The following is a 14,533-nucleotide window of genomic DNA, read 5'->3' on the forward strand; positions in this document are numbered from 1 at the left end:
ATCAATATTGTATGTGGTTGATCAGTGAAAATACGAGTGTGTTTTCGTGATTATTAACATTTTTCCAAAATCACGCTCAGTATCTCGTCAAGAGCACGTTTATGGTCACAAATGATGAAAATGACAATTGCAGAGTAAATCCAATGAATAAGCAGCTTGAAACTGCTTGAACATGCTACTGCATATTATAAGTGGTTGATCAGTGAAAGTCCAAGTTTGTTCTTGGGAAATATACACATTTTTCCAAAATCAAGCTCGGTATCTCGTCTGGAGCACGTTTTTTGCCATAATAATGAAAATGACAATTGCAGAGTAAATCCAATGAATAAACAAGTTGAAACTGCTTGAATATGCTGTATCAATATTGTATGTGGTTGATCAGTGAAAGTACGAGTTTGTTCTTGGGAAATATACACATTTTTCCAAAACCACCCTCAGTATCTTGTCTGGATCACGTTTTTGGCCACATATGATGAAAATGACAATTGCAGAGTAAATCCAATGAATAAGCAGTTTGAAACTGCTTGAACATGCTACTGCATGTTGTATGTGGTTGATCAGTGAAAGTTCGAGTTAGTTCTTGGAAAATATAAACATTTTTCCAAAATCAAGCTTGGTTTCTCGTCTGGAGCACGTTTAAGGTCACAAATGATGAAAATGACAATCACAGAGTAAATCCAATGAATAAGCAGTTTGAAACTGCTTGAACATGCTACTGCATATTGTCATTGGTTGATCAGTGAAAGTACGAGTTAGTTCTTGTGAAATATATACTTTTTTCTAAAATCAAGCTCGGTTTCTCGTCTGGAGCACGTTTTTGGCCAAAATGATGAAAATGACAATATTACTGTAAATCCAATGAATAAATAAGCTGAAACTGCTTGAATATGCTACTGCATATTGTATGTGGTTGATAATTGAAAGTACGAGTTAGTTCTTGTGAAATATATACTTTTTTCTAAAATCAAGCTCGGTTTCTCGTCTGGAGCACGTTTATGGTCACAAATGATGAAAATGACAATCGCAGAGTAAATCCAATGAATAAGCAGTTTGAAACTGCTTGAACATGCTACTGCATATTATAAGTGGTTGATCAGTGAAAGTCCAAGTTTGTTCTTGGGAAATATACACATTTTTCCAAAATCAAGCTCGGTATCTCGTCTGGAGCACGTTTTTGGCAAAAATGATGAAAATGAGAATTTTACTGTAAATCCAATGAATAAACAAGTTGAAACAGCTTGAACATGCTACTGCATATTGTCTGTGGTTGATCAGTGAAAGTACGAGTTAGTTCTTTTGAAATATAAACATTTTTCCAAAACCACCCTCAGTATCTTTTCTGGATCACGTTTTTGGCCACATATGATGAAAATGACAATTGCAGAGTAAATCAAATGAATAAGCAGTTTGAAACTGCTTGAACATGCTACTGCATGTTGTATGTGGTTGATCAGTGAAAGTTCGAGTTTGTCTTGTGAAATGTAAACATTTTTACAAAATCAAGCTCGGTTTCTCGTCTGGAGCACGTTTTTGGCCACAAATGATGAAAATGACAATATTACTGTAAATCCAATGAATAAACAAGTTGAAAATGCTTGAATATGCTAAATCAATATTGTATGTGGTTGATCTGTGAAAGTACGAGTTAGTTCTTGGGAAATATAAACATTTTTCCAAAATCAAGCTTGGTTTCTCGTCTGGAGCACGTTTTTTGCCATAATAATGAAAATGACAATTGCAGAGTAAATCCAATGAATAAACAAGTTGAAACTGCTTGAATATGCTGTATCAATATTGTATGTGGTTGATCAGTTAAAGTACGAGTTTGTTCTTGGGAAATATACACATTTTTCCAAAACCACCCTCAGTATCTTGTCTGGATCACGTGTTTGGCCACATATGATGAAAATGACAATTGCAGAGTAAATCCAATGAATAAGCAGTTTGAAACTGCTTGAACATGCTACTGCATGTTGTATGTGGTTGATCAGTGAAAGTTCGAGTTAGTTCTTGGAAAATATAAACATTTTTCCAAAATCAAGCTTGGTTTCTCGTCTGGAGCACGTTTAAGGTCACAAATGATGAAAATGACAATCACAGAGTAAATCCAATGAATAAGCAGTTTGAAACTGCTTGAACATGCTACTGCATATTATAAGTGGTTGATCAGTGAAAGTCCAAGTTTGTTCTTGGGAAATATACACATTTTTCCAAAATCAAGCTCGGTATCTCGTCTGGAGCACGTTTTTGGCAAAAATGATGAAAATGAGAATTTTACTGTAAATCCAATGAATAAACAAGTTGAAACTGCTTGAATATGCTGAATCAACATTGTATGTGGTTGATCAGTGAAAGTACGAGTTAGTTCTTGTGAAATATAAACATTTTTCCAAAACCACCCTCAGTATCTTGTTTGGATCACGTTTTTGGCCACATATGATGAAAATGACAATTGCAGAGTAAATCCAATGAATAAACAAGTTGAAACTGCTTGAACATGCTACTGCATATTGTCTGTGGTTGATCAGTGAAAGTACGAGTTAGTTCTTGGAAAATATAAACATTTTTCCAAAATCAAGCTTGGTTTCTCGTCTGGAGCACGTTTAAGGTCACAAATGATGAAAATGACAATCACAGAGTAAATCCAATGAATAAGCAGTTTGAAACTGCTTGAACATGCTACTGCATATTGTCATTGGTTGATCAGTGAAAGTACGAGTTAGTTCTTGTGAAATATATACTTTTTTCTAAAATCAAGCTCGGTTTCTCGTCTGGAGCACGTTTTTGGCCAAAATGATGAAAATGACAATATTACTGTAAATCCAATGAATAAATAAGCTGAAACTGCTTGAATATGCTACTGCATATTGTATGTGGTTGATAATTGAAAGTACGAGTTAGTTCTTGTGAAATATATACTTTTTTCTAAAATCAAGCTCGGTTTCTCGTCTGGAGCACGTTTTTGGCCAAAATGATGAAAATGACAATATTACTGTAAATCCAATGAATAAATAAGCTGAAACTGCTTGAATATGCTGAATCAATATTGTATGTGGTTGATCAGTGAAAATACGAGTGTGTTTTCGTGATTATTAACATTTTTCCAAAATCACGCTCAGTATCTCGTCAAGAGCACGTTTATGGTCACAAATGATGAAAATGACAATTGCAGAGTAAATCCAATGAATAAGCAGCTTGAAACTGCTTGAACATGCTACTGCATATTATAAGTGGTTGATCAGTGAAAGTCCAAGTTTGTTCTTGGGAAATATACACATTTTTCCAAAATCAAGCTCGGTATCTCGTCTGGAGCACGTTTTTTGCCATAATAATGAAAATGACAATTGCAGAGTAAATCCAATGAATAAACAAGTTGAAACTGCTTGAATATGCTGTATCAATATTGTATGTGGTTGATCAGTGAAAGTACGAGTTTGTTCTTGGGAAATATACACATTTTTCCAAAACCACCCTCAGTATCTTGTCTGGATCACGTTTTTGGCCACATATGATGAAAATGACAATTGCAGAGTAAATCCAATGAATAAGCAGTTTGAAACTGCTTGAACATGCTACTGCATGTTGTATGTGGTTGATCAGTGAAAGTTCGAGTTAGTTCTTGGAAAATATAAACATTTTTCCAAAATCAAGCTTGGTTTCTCGTCTGGAGCACGTTTAAGGTCACAAATGATGAAAATGACAATCACAGAGTAAATCCAATGAATAAGCAGTTTGAAACTGCTTGAACATGCTACTGCATATTGTCATTGGTTGATCAGTGAAAGTACGAGTTAGTTCTTGTGAAATATATACTTTTTTCTAAAATCAAGCTCGGTTTCTCGTCTGGAGCACGTTTTTGGCCAAAATGATGAAAATGACAATATTACTGTAAATCCAATGAATAAATAAGCTGAAACTGCTTGAATATGCTACTGCATATTGTATGTGGTTGATAATTGAAAGTACGAGTTAGTTCTTGTGAAATATATACTTTTTTCTAAAATCAAGCTCGGTTTCTCGTCTGGAGCACGTTTTTGGCCAAAATGATGAAAATGACAATATTACTGTAAATCCAATGAATAAATAAGCTGAAACTGCTTGAATATGCTACTGCATATTGTATGTGGTTGATAATTGAAAGTACGAGTTAGTTCTTGTGAAATATATACTTTTTTCTAAAATCAAGCTCGGTTTCTCGTCTGGAGCACGTTTTTGGCAAAAATGATGAAAATGAGAATTTTACTGTAAATCCAATGAATAAACAAGTTGAAACAGCTTGAACATGCTACTGCATATTGTCTGTGGTTGATCAGTGAAAGTACGAGTTAGTTCTTTTGAAATATAAACATTTTTCCAAAACCACCCTCAGTATCTTTTCTGGATCACGTTTTTGGCCACATATGATGAAAATGACAATTGCAGATTAAATCAAATGAATAAGCAGTTTGAAACTGCTTGAACATGCTACTGCATGTTGTATGTGGTTGATCAGTGAAAGTTCGAATTTGTCTTGTGAAATGTAAACATTTTTCCAAAATCAAGCTCGGTTTCTCGTCTGGAGCACGTTTTTGGCCACAAATGATGAAAATGACAATATTACTGTAAATCCAATGAATAAACAAGTTGAAAATGCTTGAATATGCTGTATCAATATTGTATGTGGTTGATCAGTGAAAATACGAGTGTGTTTTCGTGATTATTAACATTTTTCCAAAATCACGCTCAGTATCTCGTCAAGAGCACGTTTATGGTCACAAATGATGAAAATGACAATTGCAGAGTAAATCCAATGAATAAGCAGCTTGAAACTGCTTGAACATGCTACTGCATATTATAAGTGGTTGATCAGTGAAAGTCCAAGTTTGTTCTTGGGAAATATACACATTTTTCCAAAATCAAGCTCGGTATCTCGTCTGGAGCACGTTTTTTGCCATAATAATGAAAATGACAATTGCAGAGTAAATCCAATGAATAAACAAGTTGAAACTGCTTGAATATGCTGTATCAATATTGTATGTGGTTGATCAGTGAAAGTACGAGTTTGTTCTTGGGAAATATACACATTTTTCCAAAACCACCCTCAGTATCTTGTCTGGATCACGTTTTTGGCCACATATGATGAAAATGACAATTGCAGAGTAAATCCAATGAATAAGCAGTTTGAAACTGCTTGAACATGCTACTGCATGTTGTATGTGGTTGATCAGTGAAAGTTCGAGTTAGTTCTTGGAAAATATAAACATTTTTCCAAAATCAAGCTTGGTTTCTCGTCTGGAGCACGTTTAAGGTCACAAATGATGAAAATGACAATCACAGAGTAAATCCAATGAATAAGCAGTTTGAAACTGCTTGAACATGCTACTGCATATTGTCATTGGTTGATCAGTGAAAGTACGAGTTAGTTCTTGTGAAATATATACTTTTTTCTAAAATCAAGCTCGGTTTCTCGTCTGGAGCACGTTTTTGGCCAAAATGATGAAAATGACAATATTACTGTAAATCCAATGAATAAATAAGCTGAAACTGCTTGAATATGCTACTGCATATTGTATGTGGTTGATAATTGAAAGTACGAGTTAGTTCTTGTGAAATATATACTTTTTTCTAAAATCAAGCTCGGTTTCTCGTCTGGAGCACGTTTTTGGCCAAAATGATGAAAATGACAATATTACTGTAAATCCAATGAATAAATAAGCTGAAACTGCTTGAATATGCTGAATCAATATTGTATGTGGTTGATCAGTGAAAATACGAGTGTGTTTTCGTGATTATTAATATTTTTCCAAAATCACGCTCAGTATCTCGTCAAGAGCACGTTTATGGTCACAAATGATGAAAATGACAATCGCAGAGTAAATCCAATGAATAAGCAGTTTGAAACTGCTTGAACATGCTACTGCATATTATAAGTGGTTGATCAGTGAAAGTCCAAGTTTGTTCTTGGGAAATATACACATTTTTCCAAAATCAAGCTCGGTATCTCGTCTGGAGCACGTTTTTGGCAAAAATGATGAAAATGAGAATTTTACTGTAAATCCAATGAATAAACAAGTTGAAACAGCTTGAACATGCTACTGCATATTGTCTGTGGTTGATCAGTGAAAGTACGAGTTAGTTCTTTTGAAATATAAACATTTTTCCAAAACCACCCTCAGTATCTTTTCTGGATCACGTTTTTGGCCACATATGATGAAAATGACAATTGCAGAGTAAATCAAATGAATAAGCAGTTTGAAACTGCTTGAACATGCTACTGCATGTTGTATGTGGTTGATCAGTGAAAGTTCGAGTTTGTCTTGTGAAATGTAAACATTTTTACAAAATCAAGCTCGGTTTCTCGTCTGGAGCACGTTTTTGGCCACAAATGATGAAAATGACAATATTACTGTAAATCCAATGAATAAACAAGTTGAAAATGCTTGAATATGCTAAATCAATATTGTATGTGGTTGATCTGTGAAAGTACGAGTTAGTTCTTGGGAAATATAAACATTTTTCCAAAATCAAGCTTGGTTTCTCGTCTGGAGCACGTTTTTTGCCATAATAATGAAAATGACAATTGCAGAGTAAATCCAATGAATAAACAAGTTGAAACTGCTTGAATATGCTGTATCAATATTGTATGTGGTTGATCAGTTAAAGTACGAGTTTGTTCTTGGGAAATATACACATTTTTCCAAAACCACCCTCAGTATCTTGTCTGGATCACGTGTTTGGCCACATATGATGAAAATGACAATTGCAGAGTAAATCCAATGAATAAGCAGTTTGAAACTGCTTGAACATGCTACTGCATGTTGTATGTGGTTGATCAGTGAAAGTTCGAGTTAGTTCTTGGAAAATATAAACATTTTTCCAAAATCAAGCTTGGTTTCTCGTCTGGAGCACGTTTAAGGTCACAAATGATGAAAATGACAATCACAGAGTAAATCCAATGAATAAGCAGTTTGAAACTGCTTGAACATGCTACTGCATATTATAAGTGGTTGATCAGTGAAAGTCCAAGTTTGTTCTTGGGAAATATACACATTTTTCCAAAATCAAGCTCGGTATCTCGTCTGGAGCACGTTTTTGGCAAAAATGATGAAAATGAGAATTTTACTGTAAATCCAATGAATAAACAAGTTGAAACTGCTTGAATATGCTGAATCAACATTGTATGTGGTTGATCAGTGAAAGTACGAGTTAGTTCTTGTGAAATATAAACATTTTTCCAAAACCACCCTCAGTATCTTGTTTGGATCACGTTTTTGGCCACATATGATGAAAATGACAATTGCAGAGTAAATCCAATGAATAAACAAGTTGAAACTGCTTGAACATGCTACTGCATATTGTCTGTGGTTGATCAGTGAAAGTACGTGTTAGTTCTTGGAAAATATAAACATTTTTCCAAAATCAAGCTTGGTTTCTCGTCTGGAGCACGTTTAAGGTCACAAATGATGAAAATGACAATCACAGAGTAAATCCAATGAATAAGCAGTTTGAAACTGCTTGAACATGCTACTGCATATTGTCATTGGTTGATCAGTGAAAGTACGAGTTAGTTCTTGTGAAATATATACTTTTTTCTAAAATCAAGCTCGGTTTCTCGTCTGGAGCACGTTTTTGGCCAAAATGATGAAAATGACAATATTACTGTAAATCCAATGAATAAATAAGCTGAAACTGCTTGAATATGCTACTGCATATTGTATGTGGTTGATAATTGAAAGTACGAGTTAGTTCTTGTGAAATATATACTTTTTTCTAAAATCAAGCTCGGTTTCTCGTCTGGAGCACGTTTTTGGCCAAAATGATGAAAATGACAATATTACTGTAAATCCAATGAATAAATAAGCTGAAACTGCTTGAATATGCTGAATCAATATTGTATGTGGTTGATCAGTGAAAATACGAGTGTGTTTTCGTGATTATTAACATTTTTCCAAAATCACGCTCAGTATCTCGTCAAGAGCACGTTTATGGTCACAAATGATGAAAATGACAATTGCAGAGTAAATCCAATGAATAAGCAGCTTGAAACTGCTTGAACATGCTACTGCATATTATAAGTGGTTGATCAGTGAAAGTCCAAGTTTGTTCTTGGGAAATATACACATTTTTCCAAAATCAAGCTCGGTATCTCGTCTGGAGCACGTTTTTTGCCATAATAATGAAAATGACAATTGCAGAGTAAATCCAATGAATAAACAAGTTGAAACTGCTTGAATATGCTGTATCAATATTGTATGTGGTTGATCAGTGAAAGTACGAGTTTGTTCTTGGGAAATATACACATTTTTCCAAAACCACCCTCAGTATCTTGTCTGGATCACGTTTTTGGCCACATATGATGAAAATGACAATTGCAGAGTAAATCCAATGAATAAGCAGTTTGAAACTGCTTGAACATGCTACTGCATGTTGTATGTGGTTGATCAGTGAAAGTTCGAGTTAGTTCTTGGAAAATATAAACATTTTTCCAAAATCAAGCTTGGTTTCTCGTCTGGAGCACGTTTAAGGTCACAAATGATGAAAATGACAATCACAGAGTAAATCCAATGAATAAGCAGTTTGAAACTGCTTGAACATGCTACTGCATATTGTCATTGGTTGATCAGTGAAAGTACGAGTTAGTTCTTGTGAAATATATACTTTTTTCTAAAATCAAGCTCGGTTTCTCGTCTGGAGCACGTTTTTGGCCAAAATGATGAAAATGACAATATTACTGTAAATCCAATGAATAAATAAGCTGAAACTGCTTGAATATGCTACTGCATATTGTATGTGGTTGATAATTGAAAGTACGAGTTAGTTCTTGTGAAATATATACTTTTTTCTAAAATCAAGCTCGGTTTCTCGTCTGGAGCACGTTTTTGGCCAAAATGATGAAAATGACAATATTACTGTAAATCCAATGAATAAATAAGCTGAAACTGCTTGAATATGCTACTGCATATTGTATGTGGTTGATAATTGAAAGTACGAGTTAGTTCTTGTGAAATATATACTTTTTTCTAAAATCAAGCTCGGTTTCTCGTCTGGAGCACGTTTTTGGCAAAAATGATGAAAATGAGAATTTTACTGTAAATCCAATGAATAAACAAGTTGAAACAGCTTGAACATGCTACTGCATATTGTCTGTGGTTGATCAGTGAAAGTACGAGTTAGTTCTTTTGAAATATAAACATTTTTCCAAAACCACCCTCAGTATCTTTTCTGGATCACGTTTTTGGCCACATATGATGAAAATGACAATTGCAGATTAAATCAAATGAATAAGCAGTTTGAAACTGCTTGAACATGCTACTGCATGTTGTATGTGGTTGATCAGTGAAAGTTCGAATTTGTCTTGTGAAATGTAAACATTTTTCCAAAATCAAGCTCGGTTTCTCGTCTGGAGCACGTTTTTGGCCACAAATGATGAAAATGACAATATTACTGTAAATCCAATGAATAAACAAGTTGAAAATGCTTGAATATGCTGTATCAATATTGTATGTGGTTGATCAGTGAAAATACGAGTGTGTTTTCGTGATTATTAACATTTTTCCAAAATCACGCTCAGTATCTCGTCAAGAGCACGTTTATGGTCACAAATGATGAAAATGACAATTGCAGAGTAAATCCAATGAATAAGCAGCTTGAAACTGCTTGAACATGCTACTGCATATTATAAGTGGTTGATCAGTGAAAGTCCAAGTTTGTTCTTGGGAAATATACACATTTTTCCAAAATCAAGCTCGGTATCTCGTCTGGAGCACGTTTTTTGCCATAATAATGAAAATGACAATTGCAGAGTAAATCCAATGAATAAACAAGTTGAAACTGCTTGAATATGCTGTATCAATATTGTATGTGGTTGATCAGTGAAAGTACGAGTTTGTTCTTGGGAAATATACACATTTTTCCAAAACCACCCTCAGTATCTTGTCTGGATCACGTTTTTGGCCACATATGATGAAAATGACAATTGCAGAGTAAATCCAATGAATAAGCAGTTTGAAACTGCTTGAACATGCTACTGCATGTTGTATGTGGTTGATCAGTGAAAGTTCGAGTTAGTTCTTGGAAAATATAAACATTTTTCCAAAATCAAGCTTGGTTTCTCGTCTGGAGCACGTTTAAGGTCACAAATGATGAAAATGACAATCACAGAGTAAATCCAATGAATAAGCAGTTTGAAACTGCTTGAACATGCTACTGCATATTGTCATTGGTTGATCAGTGAAAGTACGAGTTAGTTCTTGTGAAATATATACTTTTTTCTAAAATCAAGCTCGGTTTCTCGTCTGGAGCACGTTTTTGGCCAAAATGATGAAAATGACAATATTACTGTAAATCCAATGAATAAATAAGCTGAAACTGCTTGAATATGCTACTGCATATTGTATGTGGTTGATAATTGAAAGTACGAGTTAGTTCTTGTGAAATATATACTTTTTTCTAAAATCAAGCTCGGTTTCTCGTCTGGAGCACGTTTTTGGCCAAAATGATGAAAATGACAATATTACTGTAAATCCAATGAATAAATAAGCTGAAACTGCTTGAATATGCTGAATCAATATTGTATGTGGTTGATCAGTGAAAATACGAGTGTGTTTTCGTGATTATTAATATTTTTCCAAAATCACGCTCAGTATCTCGTCAAGAGCACGTTTATGGTCACAAATGATGAAAATGACAATCGCAGAGTAAATCCAATGAATAAGCAGTTTGAAACTGCTTGAACATGCTACTGCATATTATAAGTGGTTGATCAGTGAAAGTCCAAGTTTGTTCTTGGGAAATATACACATTTTTCCAAAATCAAGCTCGGTATCTCGTCTGGAGCACGTTTTTGGCAAAAATGATGAAAATGAGAATTTTACTGTAAATCCAATGAATAAACAAGTTGAAACAGCTTGAACATGCTACTGCATATTGTCTGTGGTTGATCAGTGAAAGTACGAGTTAGTTCTTTTGAAATATAAACATTTTTCCAAAACCACCCTCAGTATCTTTTCTGGATCACGTTTTTGGCCACATATGATGAAAATGACAATTGCAGAGTAAATCAAATGAATAAGCAGTTTGAAACTGCTTGAACATGCTACTGCATGTTGTATGTGGTTGATCAGTGAAAGTTCGAGTTTGTCTTGTGAAATGTAAACATTTTTACAAAATCAAGCTCGGTTTCTCGTCTGGAGCACGTTTTTGGCCACAAATGATGAAAATGACAATATTACTGTAAATCCAATGAATAAACAAGTTGAAAATGCTTGAATATGCTAAATCAATATTGTATGTGGTTGATCTGTGAAAGTACGAGTTAGTTCTTGGGAAATATAAACATTTTTCCAAAATCAAGCTTGGTTTCTCGTCTGGAGCACGTTTTTTGCCATAATAATGAAAATGACAATTGCAGAGTAAATCCAATGAATAAACAAGTTGAAACTGCTTGAATATGCTGTATCAATATTGTATGTGGTTGATCAGTTAAAGTACGAGTTTGTTCTTGGGAAATATACACATTTTTCCAAAACCACCCTCAGTATCTTGTCTGGATCACGTGTTTGGCCACATATGATGAAAATGACAATTGCAGAGTAAATCCAATGAATAAGCAGTTTGAAACTGCTTGAACATGCTACTGCATGTTGTATGTGGTTGATCAGTGAAAGTTCGAGTTAGTTCTTGGAAAATATAAACATTTTTCCAAAATCAAGCTTGGTTTCTCGTCTGGAGCACGTTTAAGGTCACAAATGATGAAAATGACAATCACAGAGTAAATCCAATGAATAAGCAGTTTGAAACTGCTTGAACATGCTACTGCATATTATAAGTGGTTGATCAGTGAAAGTCCAAGTTTGTTCTTGGGAAATATACACATTTTTCCAAAATCAAGCTCGGTATCTCGTCTGGAGCACGTTTTTGGCAAAAATGATGAAAATGAGAATTTTACTGTAAATCCAATGAATAAACAAGTTGAAACTGCTTGAATATGCTGAATCAACATTGTATGTGGTTGATCAGTGAAAGTACGAGTTAGTTCTTGTGAAATATAAACATTTTTCCAAAACCACCCTCAGTATCTTGTTTGGATCACGTTTTTGGCCACATATGATGAAAATGACAATTGCAGAGTAAATCCAATGAATAAACAAGTTGAAACTGCTTGAACATGCTACTGCATATTGTCTGTGGTTGATCAGTGAAAGTACGAGTTAGTTCTTGGAAAATATAAACATTTTTCCAAAATCAAGCTTGGTTTCTCGTCTGGAGCACGTTTAAGGTCACAAATGATGAAAATGACAATCACAGAGTAAATCCAATGAATAAGCAGTTTGAAACTGCTTGAACATGCTACTGCATATTGTCATTGGTTGATCAGTGAAAGTACGAGTTAGTTCTTGTGAAATATATACTTTTTTCTAAAATCAAGCTCGGTTTCTCGTCTGGAGCACGTTTTTGGCCAAAATGATGAAAATGACAATATTACTGTAAATCCAATGAATAAATAAGCTGAAACTGCTTGAATATGCTACTGCATATTGTATGTGGTTGATAATTGAAAGTACGAGTTAGTTCTTGTGAAATATATACTTTTTTCTAAAATCAAGCTCGGTTTCTCGTCTGGAGCACGTTTTTGGCCAAAATGATGAAAATGACAATATTACTGTAAATCCAATGAATAAATAAGCTGAAACTGCTTGAATATGCTGAATCAATATTGTATGTGGTTGATCAGTGAAAATACGAGTGTGTTTTCGTGATTATTAACATTTTTCCAAAATCACGCTCAGTATCTCGTCAAGAGCACGTTTATGGTCACAAATGATGAAAATGACAATTGCAGAGTAAATCCAATGAATAAGCAGCTTGAAACTGCTTGAACATGCTACTGCATATTATAAGTGGTTGATCAGTGAAAGTCCAAGTTTGTTCTTGGGAAATATACACATTTTTCCAAAATCAAGCTCGGTATCTCGTCTGGAGCACGTTTTTTGCCATAATAATGAAAATGACAATTGCAGAGTAAATCCAATGAATAAACAAGTTGAAACTGCTTGAATATGCTGTATCAATATTGTATGTGGTTGATCAGTGAAAGTACGAGTTTGTTCTTGGGAAATATACACATTTTTCCAAAACCACCCTCAGTATCTTGTCTGGATCACGTTTTTGGCCACATATGATGAAAATGACAATTGCAGAGTAAATCCAATGAATAAGCAGTTTGAAACTGCTTGAACATGCTACTGCATGTTGTATGTGGTTGATCAGTGAAAGTTCGAGTTAGTTCTTGGAAAATATAAACATTTTTCCAAAATCAAGCTTGGTTTCTCGTCTGGAGCACGTTTTTGGCCAAAATGATGAAAATGACAATATTACTGTAAATCCAATGAATAAATAAGCTGAAACTGCTTGAATATGCTACTGCATATTGTATGTGGTTGATAATTGAAAGTACGAGTTAGTTCTTGTGAAATATATACTTTTTTCTAAAATCAAGCTCGGTTTCTCGTCTGGAGCACGTTTTTGGCCAAAATGATGAAAATGACAATATTACTGTAAATCCAATGAATAAATAAGCTAAAACTGCTTGAATATGCTACTGCATATTGTATGTGGTTGATAATTGAAAGTACGAGTTAGTTCTTGTGAAATATATACTTTTTTCTAAAATCAAGCTCGGTTTCTCGTCTGGAGCACGTTTTTGGCCAAAATGATGAAAATGACAATATTACTGTAAATCCAATGAATAAATAAGCTGAAACTGCTTGAATATGCTGAATCAATATTGTATGTGGTTGATCAGTGAAAATACGAGTGTGTTTTCGTGATTATTAACATTTTTCCAAAATCACGCTCAGTATCTCGTCAAGAGCACGTTTATGGTCACAAATGATGAAAATGACAATCGCAGAGTAAATCCAATGAATAAGCAGTTTGAAACTGCTTGAACATGCTACTGCATATTATAAGTGGTTGATCAGTGAAAGTCCAAGTTTGTTCTTGGGAAATATACACATTTTTCCAAAATCAAGCTCGGTATCTCGTCTGGAGCACGTTTTTGGCAAAAATGATGAAAATGAGAATTTTACTGTAAATCCAATGAATAAACAAGTTGAAACAGCTTGAACATGCTACTGCATATTGTCTGTGGTTGATCAGTGAAAGTAAGAGTTAGTTCTTTTGAAATATAAACATTTTTCCAAAACCACCCTCAGTATCTTTTCTGGATCACGTTTTTGGCCACATATGATGAAAATGACAATTGCAGAGTAAATCAAATGAATAAGCAGTTTGAAACTGCTTGAACATGCTACTGCATGTTGTATGTGGTTGATCAGTGAAAGTTCGAGTTTGTCTTGTGAAATGTAAACATTTTTCCAAAATCAAGCTCGGTTTCTCGTCTGGAGCACGTTTTTGGCCACAAATGATGAAAATGACAATATTACTGTAAATCCAATGAATAAACAAGTTGAAAATGCTTGAATATGCTAAATCAATATTGTATGTGGTTGATCTGTGAAAGTACGAGTTAGTTCTTGGGAAATATAAACAT

The sequence above is a fragment of the Lipophrys pholis genome (assembly GCF_963383615.2).
Source record: "Lipophrys pholis genome assembly, chromosome: 17".
Lineage (NCBI taxonomy): Eukaryota > Metazoa > Chordata > Actinopteri > Blenniiformes > Blenniidae > Lipophrys > Lipophrys pholis.